At 42.0% G+C, this 9,352-nt stretch overlaps 1 pseudogene; it reads right to left on the bottom strand.

Annotated features, from left to right (window-relative positions):
- Positions 1 to 3,586: 3,586 nt before the first annotated feature.
- Positions 3,587 to 4,662, bottom strand: LOC129719891 (m7GpppX diphosphatase-like; annotated as a pseudogene).
- Between the last annotated feature and the right edge of the window lie 4,690 nt (positions 4,663 to 9,352).

Below are 9,352 nucleotides of genomic sequence, written 5' to 3'. Positions count from 1 at the left end.
CGGGGGCATACGAAGAAGATATGCTCTGCATTCTCCTCCTCTTCCACGCACTCGGGACACATGGGGGACCCCGCGTGCCCGAACCTGTGTAGATATTGCCTGAAGCAACCATGGCCTGACAGGATCTGTGTCAGGTGGAAGTTCACCTCGCCATGTCGCCTCCCGACCCAGCCGGAACTCCGGTATAAGTCGGTGCGTCCATCTGCCCTTTGTGGAATTAGACCATTCCCTCTGCCAACGGAGCATCGAGAATGACCTTCTGGTGCCTCGTATGCTCCTTGTGTCACGGTGGTCGAAACACTCTCTGTCCTCCTTGATGGCGATGCTGATAGGCATCATGCCGGACAAGACACAGATTGCATCGTATGACACCGTACGATACGCACTCACAACCCTCAGGCACATGAGCCTGTAGGTACTTTCCAGTTTACCGCGGTAACTGTTAGTACCTAGCGCTCTGGACCATACTGGCCCACGATACCTAAGTATGGACGAAACCACGCTGGCAAGAAATCTTGCTTGCTGCCATAGACCGCCGAGCTATTGGACATCATACGAGATAGTGCTGCAATAGGCGATGAGGCCCTCTTACAGGCATAGTCGACGTGGCTCCCGAATGTGAGCTTGTCGTCGACCATAAGCCCCAAGAGCTTCAACGATCGCTTTGAGGTGATGGTACAGTCTCCAACTCTGACCACCGCCTGTTGCTCTGATTTACGGTTGTTCACAACCTTGACCTCCGTCTTATGGTGCGCGAGCTCCAGTTTCCTGGAGCGCATCCAGTCCTCGACCTTCCTTATGCAATGCGCAGCCGTCAACTCGACCTCTTCGATCGACTCGCCGTAAACCTTTAGCGTTATGTCGTCTGCAAAGCCGACGATCACAACCCTTACAGGAAACTTTAGTTTCAACACCCCGTCATACATGACGTTCCACAACACCGGACCCATGATTGAGCCTTGCGGAACCCCGGCGGTGATTGGGACGCACTTCTGACTCTCCTCTGTGTTGTAAACCAGTACTCGATTCTGGAAGTAGTTTTCCAGAATCTTGTACAACGACACCGATAGAATCACCGCGAGCGCTATGGAGTCCCAACTGGCGCTTTTGAACGCAATCTTCACGTCAAGCGTGACGATTGCGCAATAGCGTATTCCCCTTCTCTTGCGCTGAAGTGCTATCTCCGTCATCTTGGTGACGGAGGCGATGGCATCCAGCGTGGACCTGCCCATCCGGAAGCCGAATTGGTTGCTTGCCAGACCGTTTACACCCTCTGTGTACCTCACCAGTCTGTTGAGGATAATCCTCTCATGTACCTTGCCCGTCGTGTCTAGCAGGCAGATAGGCCTATATGCCGATGGGTCACCTGGTGGTTTCCCAGCCTTCGGCAGTAGGACCAATTTCTGCCGCTTCCACCTATCCGGAAAGAGGCAGTCATCCAGGCACCTCTGCATGACTACTCGAAACAGCCCGGGGGCCGTTTTTATCGCCAGCCTGATTACCAGGTTAGGGATGCCATCTGGTACCGGTGCCTTGCTCACCTTTAGAGAGTTGGCGATCACGATGAGTTCCTCATTCGTAACCCTTGCCTCCTCCTGAACCTCGACACGGCTGTCGTCGTCCACGGATTGGATGCTGGATTGGACGACACTCTCGCTGTCACCTGACTTGTTTGTTGCTAAATTAAGCATTTATGCTGCCGGAAAGCCAATGAAATGAACAAAACGGTTTGAGCTTTTTTTTCTTCCCCTTCCAATATTCAAGATTTTTTAGGGGGGGGGGGGTGTGACATTTACATTACGTCAAATTTCATATTTTATACTTATATTACAACATCATATTTAAAACCCAAAAAGTGAATACACATTTATTGGATTGAAGCGTTCATGTAAATCTATTTTTACAAATAATAAGTTTGAATAAAGAGGCTGGGTCTGACCGATAGATGGATTAATTTAGGTTTTTTTTTTGGTAAAAGGTACAGTATCTCAAAAATATCAATTCCTTGGGGTTCAAGTAACTCGGCAAACAGTTTTGTAATAAAATTCTGCACAACTTTGCAGAAGGAACTTTCGTCTAGCAAGTCACGTTCAAAAGTTGGGTGTGGCGCCCTCTATATGGTGAAAATTGAGCCCGGTTGCATTGAAGCATATAAAGGACAACAGTGAACGAAATAACTTTCTAGACGATACTGATAACATTGGACTTCAAAATTTCCTCTTTCCGTCCGTTTCTAGATTTAGCCACATTGTTGTGTTTGTTCGTTGGGCATAGAAACGGAAACGCAGTGTACGCGCCGGCCTTTGTGCTATGAAGAGCGCACAAATGCATGTAAAAATCGGTAACTTCAGTTGGTCATATATTCAAAACTACAAATAACCCACTGTAGTTTTGTGTTTTTCTGTTCGTCAGAAAGGCACTCTATCGAATGGCTTCATAGAAGCTTGGATTCGTTTGCACCTTTTCGAGTTTCAACTCAAATAAAAAAAGCCTTCAAAAACACTTTCTTCCAGTTTTTATTTATGAATACTGTATATTATTGTGTAGGTATACCTATATCCTGGGTATAACCTACCAGGACTTTCTCCAGAAAACCCTGTACGCGCAGCCGGCGCGGAATCAAACCACAAGATTAACGTGGAATAACTGACTTTATTTTCGTACATCACTACTTAAATATACCCTACCGGTAACTCAGAGAGAGAGACTTTCTCCACTCTCTGTTTACCTTACTAATCTCTTAACCTTTAATCTAGTACCGCATGTACGATAGAACGCATGCGAGAGCATCAACACCGTTGAACCGGCGACTTCTGTTTTGTTTACAACACAAAACTTGTTTATTTTATTCGAGTTTGTTTGCCTGTAGCACAGCAGAAGGCTGCGCGAAGTTCTTTGCCGCCTATTGCATAATCTGTTGATACCTAGTATGTTGACAGAGCCATACGCGGTCCTCTGTCAAGGAAACCAAATGTTTCGCCAACGTTTGCTTAGCAGAACCGTTCGCGGTCTTTCTTCAAGATCTTTTCCTGCTTTCTTTACAAATGATCTTGTTTTAGGGGACAACGGCAGGCGGCCGTGTCCTGGTTCTACACTCTACCTGTTTTTCATTTCTTTCAACGGAAGGTTTACTGTCTTTCGGACTAAGCTAAAATGTACCGTATCACAAAATTCTGCGTGACGGAACATAAGGTATTTTCTGCGCGGGGTGTGACGCCACATCTGCCACCCCGCCTAGTTGACCATTATCTAGAAGAGATAATGGTCACATGGTCTGTTCTGATGGGCGATAGGTGTGTTTTTCTCTTTTTTATTACAATTATTCTCGCGTTTTTTTGCAACTATATACACCGTTGTTTTTTTATAATATGTTTTTTTTCTCTGGCAGATGAAATTCTGTTATTCAAAACTGTAGCACCGTTTTGAGTTTACATTATCATACATGACATTTTCCTTATTTAAAATTAACAATTGCTTGCTCGCCTGATGCGCTGCGTCGTGAAGATATCTGCTGTTCAGCTGTCGTGTTCAAGCGCCGGGTTGCAGGGGGTTTGAAACGAGAGGGTGCGTCTGGCAGTAGAGGTTCTCATCGGTTGGTTGTGGTGTCATCTGGTTCATACAGTTTGCTCTTTGCTGCCTCAAATTTGACGTTCAATTTATCAGTTTCACTTAAAACGCAAGAGAGTGTCACTTTCCGGTAATGGTCTGGTAGCAGTTCAATATTCCCAATAACCGATGTTAGAAGGTGACTTTTCTCGCAATAAATATCCGGTGGGTCGTGCTTCAGATATGGGAAATACACGTGTGGGTGGTAAAATGTGGGTTGATAGTGAATGTAGATTCGTAGTTGATCAGCGTTAATTCCGTAACGTGTTTTAATTGCTCCAATGCATTTGAATATTTTTCAGCAATGGTAAATGAGTAGCGTTTAGATCCCGCAATGACTTGATACCTCGCTGGCGCACTAAAGCGAGTAGATAAAGTTGTTCCAATGTTTTACCATCCCATTCTAAATCCGGCAACAATATGAAGCCAATTTCCTCTGACGGATCCTCAAAAACTATGCGATCCTTCTCTTTCCGATGCTCTAGTATATTGTAAAGCCACTCTAAGCTTAGCTGCTCCTTTTGTATATGAGGCAATGTCACGGTTTCATAATCTTGGGCAGTTTCTTCCACCAAATATCTTTTTTGGGTGGAAAATTTCACAATATGCCTCTCAGTAGCGGGATATATGATTGTCACCTTGATTTGATTTACTTCCGGATCAGGAACGCACAAAAAATTTCCGTAGGTATCATTAACAAATTCCGTCCTCAGTTGGGACGTGGATGAGGAAAAACTTCTTTCGACGGCTGCTATCACACCAGTTGCACTACTTTGCACACTTTCACTGTTCTTTCGACAAGTTCGTCGTGACGTCGTCAGAATTGGCTTCCGTCACCGTGTTCGTTTGATGACGCTTATGATTTTTCAGCTGCTCCTCAGTGAAGGCCGTCTTTTCCAACACAATGATCGCGTAATCGTCACGCGATAGGCTTACAAAATGCCTCAACAGTGAAACGCTCTTGTGTGTACTGTTATTGTTCAGGATGCGAACAGGTACGAAGCCTGCCAAATCGTAGCTACGGCTGGTTGGATTGTTCACTCCATCTTTCACCATAAACACCCGCCGTTCGACTCCCCACGCAACCGTCTGCTTTCATTTTCGCGCTGTTCTGGGCATCATGGTATGCCCCATCTCAGCAGCCGTTGTATTAACCTCAGTCGTCTTCGATGATCGTCTCGTTGTCAATTCTTAAGCAGGTAGTTGCCCTACTTAGCAAGTGGTGCATTATTTTTTTGCCATTATTTCATCAATTCTTTTTTTCGTTTTGTTACTTTTTCCACTTGCTGTTTAAAATTACTGTTCACTCGCGTACGAGCTTCATTCTACACATTCTACATTCTATTATCTACTCTAGGCTTCTACTTACAGTCTAGGCCCGTAATTTTCTTATTTTCGGATGACATACTTTGGTTTTTCTTCCCCTACTAAGTTGCACATCATTTGTATTAGATTTGATCTAGTATTTCAGTATTTGATTCATCTGATTTTACAAATATAACATTCAATTGTGCATTGTTTACTTCTTTTCCATTATGCACTCTCTAACTTTGATATTTGATGTTTTTTTTTTTTTTTACATTTAAAATCATTTCGACACATATTAATCCATTTATCTGTATTGGGCTTTTTCTTTCCGCTTTAAAATATCAGTCTAACTTGTCTTGTGGCCCATTATTAACGCTTTTGTTTTTCATCAAAAAGAGTTCAAATAACTTTCTTCAATTTAAAAAAAAAAATAGCATCAATTCTTTGCTTTGGTTACATATTTTCTTCATTTTGCGTTCTTTCCAAATATTTTCCTCCTTCTTCTTATAACAGTTTTCAATAAAATAAATCTGTTTCCGCACAATGTATTATTTTTTCATTTCTCTATTTTTTTTTCATCATGTTTTCATCGAACAAACCGCATTGGTTCAATCTTTTCTTTTTCTTTATCAAGTATTTCCTGTCTGATTCATAAATAAATCTTTTCATTGTACAAACCGCGTTGATTAAATGTTTATCGTTTTCTTCTGTCTTCATTTACAATGTTCATCTAATAACTGGCGTGTTCTTAACACCTCATATCATCTTCTATTTGCACTTAAAATGTCCCGTCACTTTCTCATCTGCTTTATTCTTTAATCTTTTGCATCTCTTTTTGAATCTGTAATTATTTGATTTTCGATTTGTCTCTTGCTACTGTCATACTGTCATACTTACACTACTTACACTTCTCCTGGTATGCAGTAGTCTGCATGCTTCCTCTTTCCCTTCCATCCGAAGGTGCGACCGCCCGCTCTAGTGATTCCTGGAAGATAAGAAGGTTAGGAAATAAAAGAAAAAACTCGCACACTCACTCATTCTGGGTTAATTACTCCCTTGTTTACTCTTTCAGCCAGCATTCACCTCAACCATTCCGGGTTAATTACTTCCGATGTATACACTCACACAACCTTAACTAATGAAAGAATAGTTGGAATCCCTTAAAGTCAGTAGTCTTTTCGTCTGGAAAGTTCAGCCCTCTTTTCAAATGTCTTTCCTAGTTCTATTGTTGTCCGTCATTTAAGTCATCTCCATCGCAAAAAAATTTCCCTATACAGAATCCATCAATTTTCTTCTTCGTTTTCCTTTTAAGCCAATAGCTATCAAACCTCGTTTTCATGAGGTCTTTTGTTCACTATAATTTCTTTCCCATGTTAACATTTGCATTTTACAAAAGAACAGATGCTGTTCTAAATTCTTTCAACTCTTTTTATCCATTACAACCATCCAGGTCATTCTACTAATTTGAATTCCCCAAGTTTTTTGTTTATTTAACCTTTATCGGCGGGGTTCCTCGTCCCTCACGCCTTCATTCGTATTTGAATTTTTTCAACTGTGTCATGCCATTTGACTAATATCATCAAAGGCTGTATATCTTTTTCGGCGACTTATTCCATTTCTTCACGCCTTTACTTCATCATGCTTTCTTCCGTTTGGTTCTGCCTATTAATTCCCGTCAATAAAATCATTCATCTTTTTCGGCGACTTTTCGTATTTCTTCACGCCTTTACTTCAGTGGACTTTTTTCCGTTTGGTTCTGTTTATGGACTCCCGTCAATAAAATCATTCATATTTTTCGGCGACTTTTCGTATTTCTTCACGCCTATATTTTACTTCCACCTTACTTTTTCATACAGTTTTAGGTGCTTGCTATTATAACTCATGCCATCCAATATCGTATTTCATTAAATATATTCTGTCCGTTAACCTTGAAAGCATAGTTTAAGTTCATATATTCAGTCATAATAACGCTTAAGCCGGTTATTGTGAACTTTTTCTAAACGATTGCCGTTTCTAATTACTGTGGTCATTTCGCTTGGAATGTCCACTACTTCATATGGTCCTCTCCATATGTTCTGATGCTTTTGGCCTGCACCAGTCGCTACGGCCTTCACTAATACTTGTTCACCCCACATGGGTTTGTAATCATTAGATGATCTGTCGTAAATTTGTTTGCGGTTCTCTTTACTCCTTTTCAGGTTGGCTTGTGCGTTTGCATGTAAATCGTAAAATATTTTCTTCATTTCATGTGTGTATGCATCATATGTCATCTTCTCCACTCCGTTCCGCTTATAGATTGAAGTCGGGATTCGAGCTATCCGTCCGTACAATAATTCGAACGGCGTATACCCTGTGGACGAGTTTACTAATGTATTGTATTCAAACGTGAAAAATGGTAACAATTCGTCCCATGTGTGCGGCTTTCCGCCAATAAATTGTCTCAAATACGTTTTTAACTCGCGGTTCGACCTCTCTACTAAGTTAGCCTGTGGATGATACGGGCTAGTAGTAATTTTCTTGATCTTTAAAATTTTGCACACCTCTTTCATCAGTGAGCTCACAAAATTTGCGCCGTTGTCTGTGACTAGTTCCAACGGGGCACCGAATTTACAAATATAATTTTCTACAAAGGTCTTAGCTACCGTCTGGCTTTCTTGATTCTCCATTGGAGCGACAATTAGGTATCTCGTCAAGTCATTCTGCATGACTAGACCATAACGGTTTCCCATATCGGACTCGGGTAACACTACTATATCCATGTATAATTTCTCGAATGGCTCCGATGCGGTTGTGGTGATCTGCATCGGTATCTTGTTTGATCTTCTAATTTTGTTCTTTTGGCAGGAATCACACTGCCGAACGTAGTTCTCGATATCCCGTTTCATCGTAGCCCATGTAAAAAGTGTGCCGATTCTCTGGCGCATTCGTCGCGCTCCTACGTGCCCTCCTAAGGGTGCATCGTGAAATTCCTTTAAAATTGTTTCCACTTGATCTGGCGCAATTACTGTACGCTCGCTATTAGCATTATATAGTATTAATTGTTTTTCTAGCTTACCCGCTAGGAACTGAATCATTTGCAGAACCTCCTGCTGCTTGATTTTTCTGAAGGATGATATTAGGTGAATGACCCCGGCTGCCTTTACTGCCGCGGCGCTCTTATTGAAGCTATCCAAAAACTGTGAAAAAAATTTCCGGCAATCGATTAACGAATTTTCGCTGCCGTCTACTATAAAACCGCCTACTTTATTGTCTTTAAATTTGAGTACACCATCCTTGACGTATTCTTTCAGACCTTATGACAGCTGATACAGTGTCTGAAGTTCTCTGTATGCTGTCCTACTGTTTAAAATGATAAGACGAGCTTCGATATTTCTCTCGTCCAATATTCTCTTCGAGACTTCTACCGTCTCGCTTGGTATCAGGTCATTTTGATAATGCCTGTGAAAAGTCATCATATGAAATGTTGACTAGTTGTTGTTTATCCTCGTCCTCAGCGATGTCCGCAATGTCTATGGCACTCAAATCTTGTATTGTGCCGTTCAAATCATCCGAAGCGTTCTTCTGCTGCTCTAGCAGGCGTTTCTGCTGGCGCGTAATCATGGCTATCTGTCTGTGGGGTGAACTTTCTTGCCCCTGACACGTCCCATCTGACAAACGTGACAAAAAATCGGCGACTATATTTTCGCTACCTTGTTTATACCTGATGCTGCATTCCAAACCCTGCAACTTTAGTCTCAATCTTGTCAGCGTTGGAGATGTCGCTTTGAGCCTCCAAATCGCTATAAGTGGTCTGTGGTCCGTGTAAACGATAAACTTTTGACCAAAAATGTAATGTTTGAAATATTCTATGGACCATACAATCGCCAACAGTTCCTTTTCTATGATATGATATCTGGTCTCTGCACCTACAAGTGCACGACTCGCGAATGCGATCGGCCGGTGCATGGATTTTTCATTCGACAGGACGGCTCCAATAGCATAATTGCTAGCGTCTGTCGTAATAACAAAAGTGTCTTGATAATCTGGCCGGACTAAAACTGGTTCTGTAATCAGCGCGTTTCTAAGGAATTCGAATGCTTCCTGACATTCTTTTCCCCACACAAATTTAGCGTCTTTCTTTAACAAATCATTCAGCGGCTTGCGCCTCTCCGCGATGTTGGGGATAAACTTCCCGTAAAAATTTACTGTTCCCAAAAATGACCTTATACCTTTTACGTTTGTGGGTGGCTTAAGGCTTTGAATGGCCTTAATATTTGCATTGGTGGGTTTTATGCCTTCTGCATTAACGACATGACCCAAATACTCCAGTTACTTTTTCAAAAACTGACACTTTGATGGTTCTATTTTTAAGTTATGTTTGCGCAAAGCTTGTAATACTTTTCGCAAGTTATCATTATGGTCGGTGATAGTTTCACCGAAAACTATAATATCATCGAGG

Source organism: Wyeomyia smithii, chromosome 2, assembly GCF_029784165.1.
Source record: "Wyeomyia smithii strain HCP4-BCI-WySm-NY-G18 chromosome 2, ASM2978416v1, whole genome shotgun sequence".
NCBI lineage: Eukaryota > Metazoa > Arthropoda > Insecta > Diptera > Culicidae > Wyeomyia > Wyeomyia smithii.
Note: the sequence above shows the minus strand (reverse complement) of the source record. Positions and strands in the feature narration are given on the sequence as shown.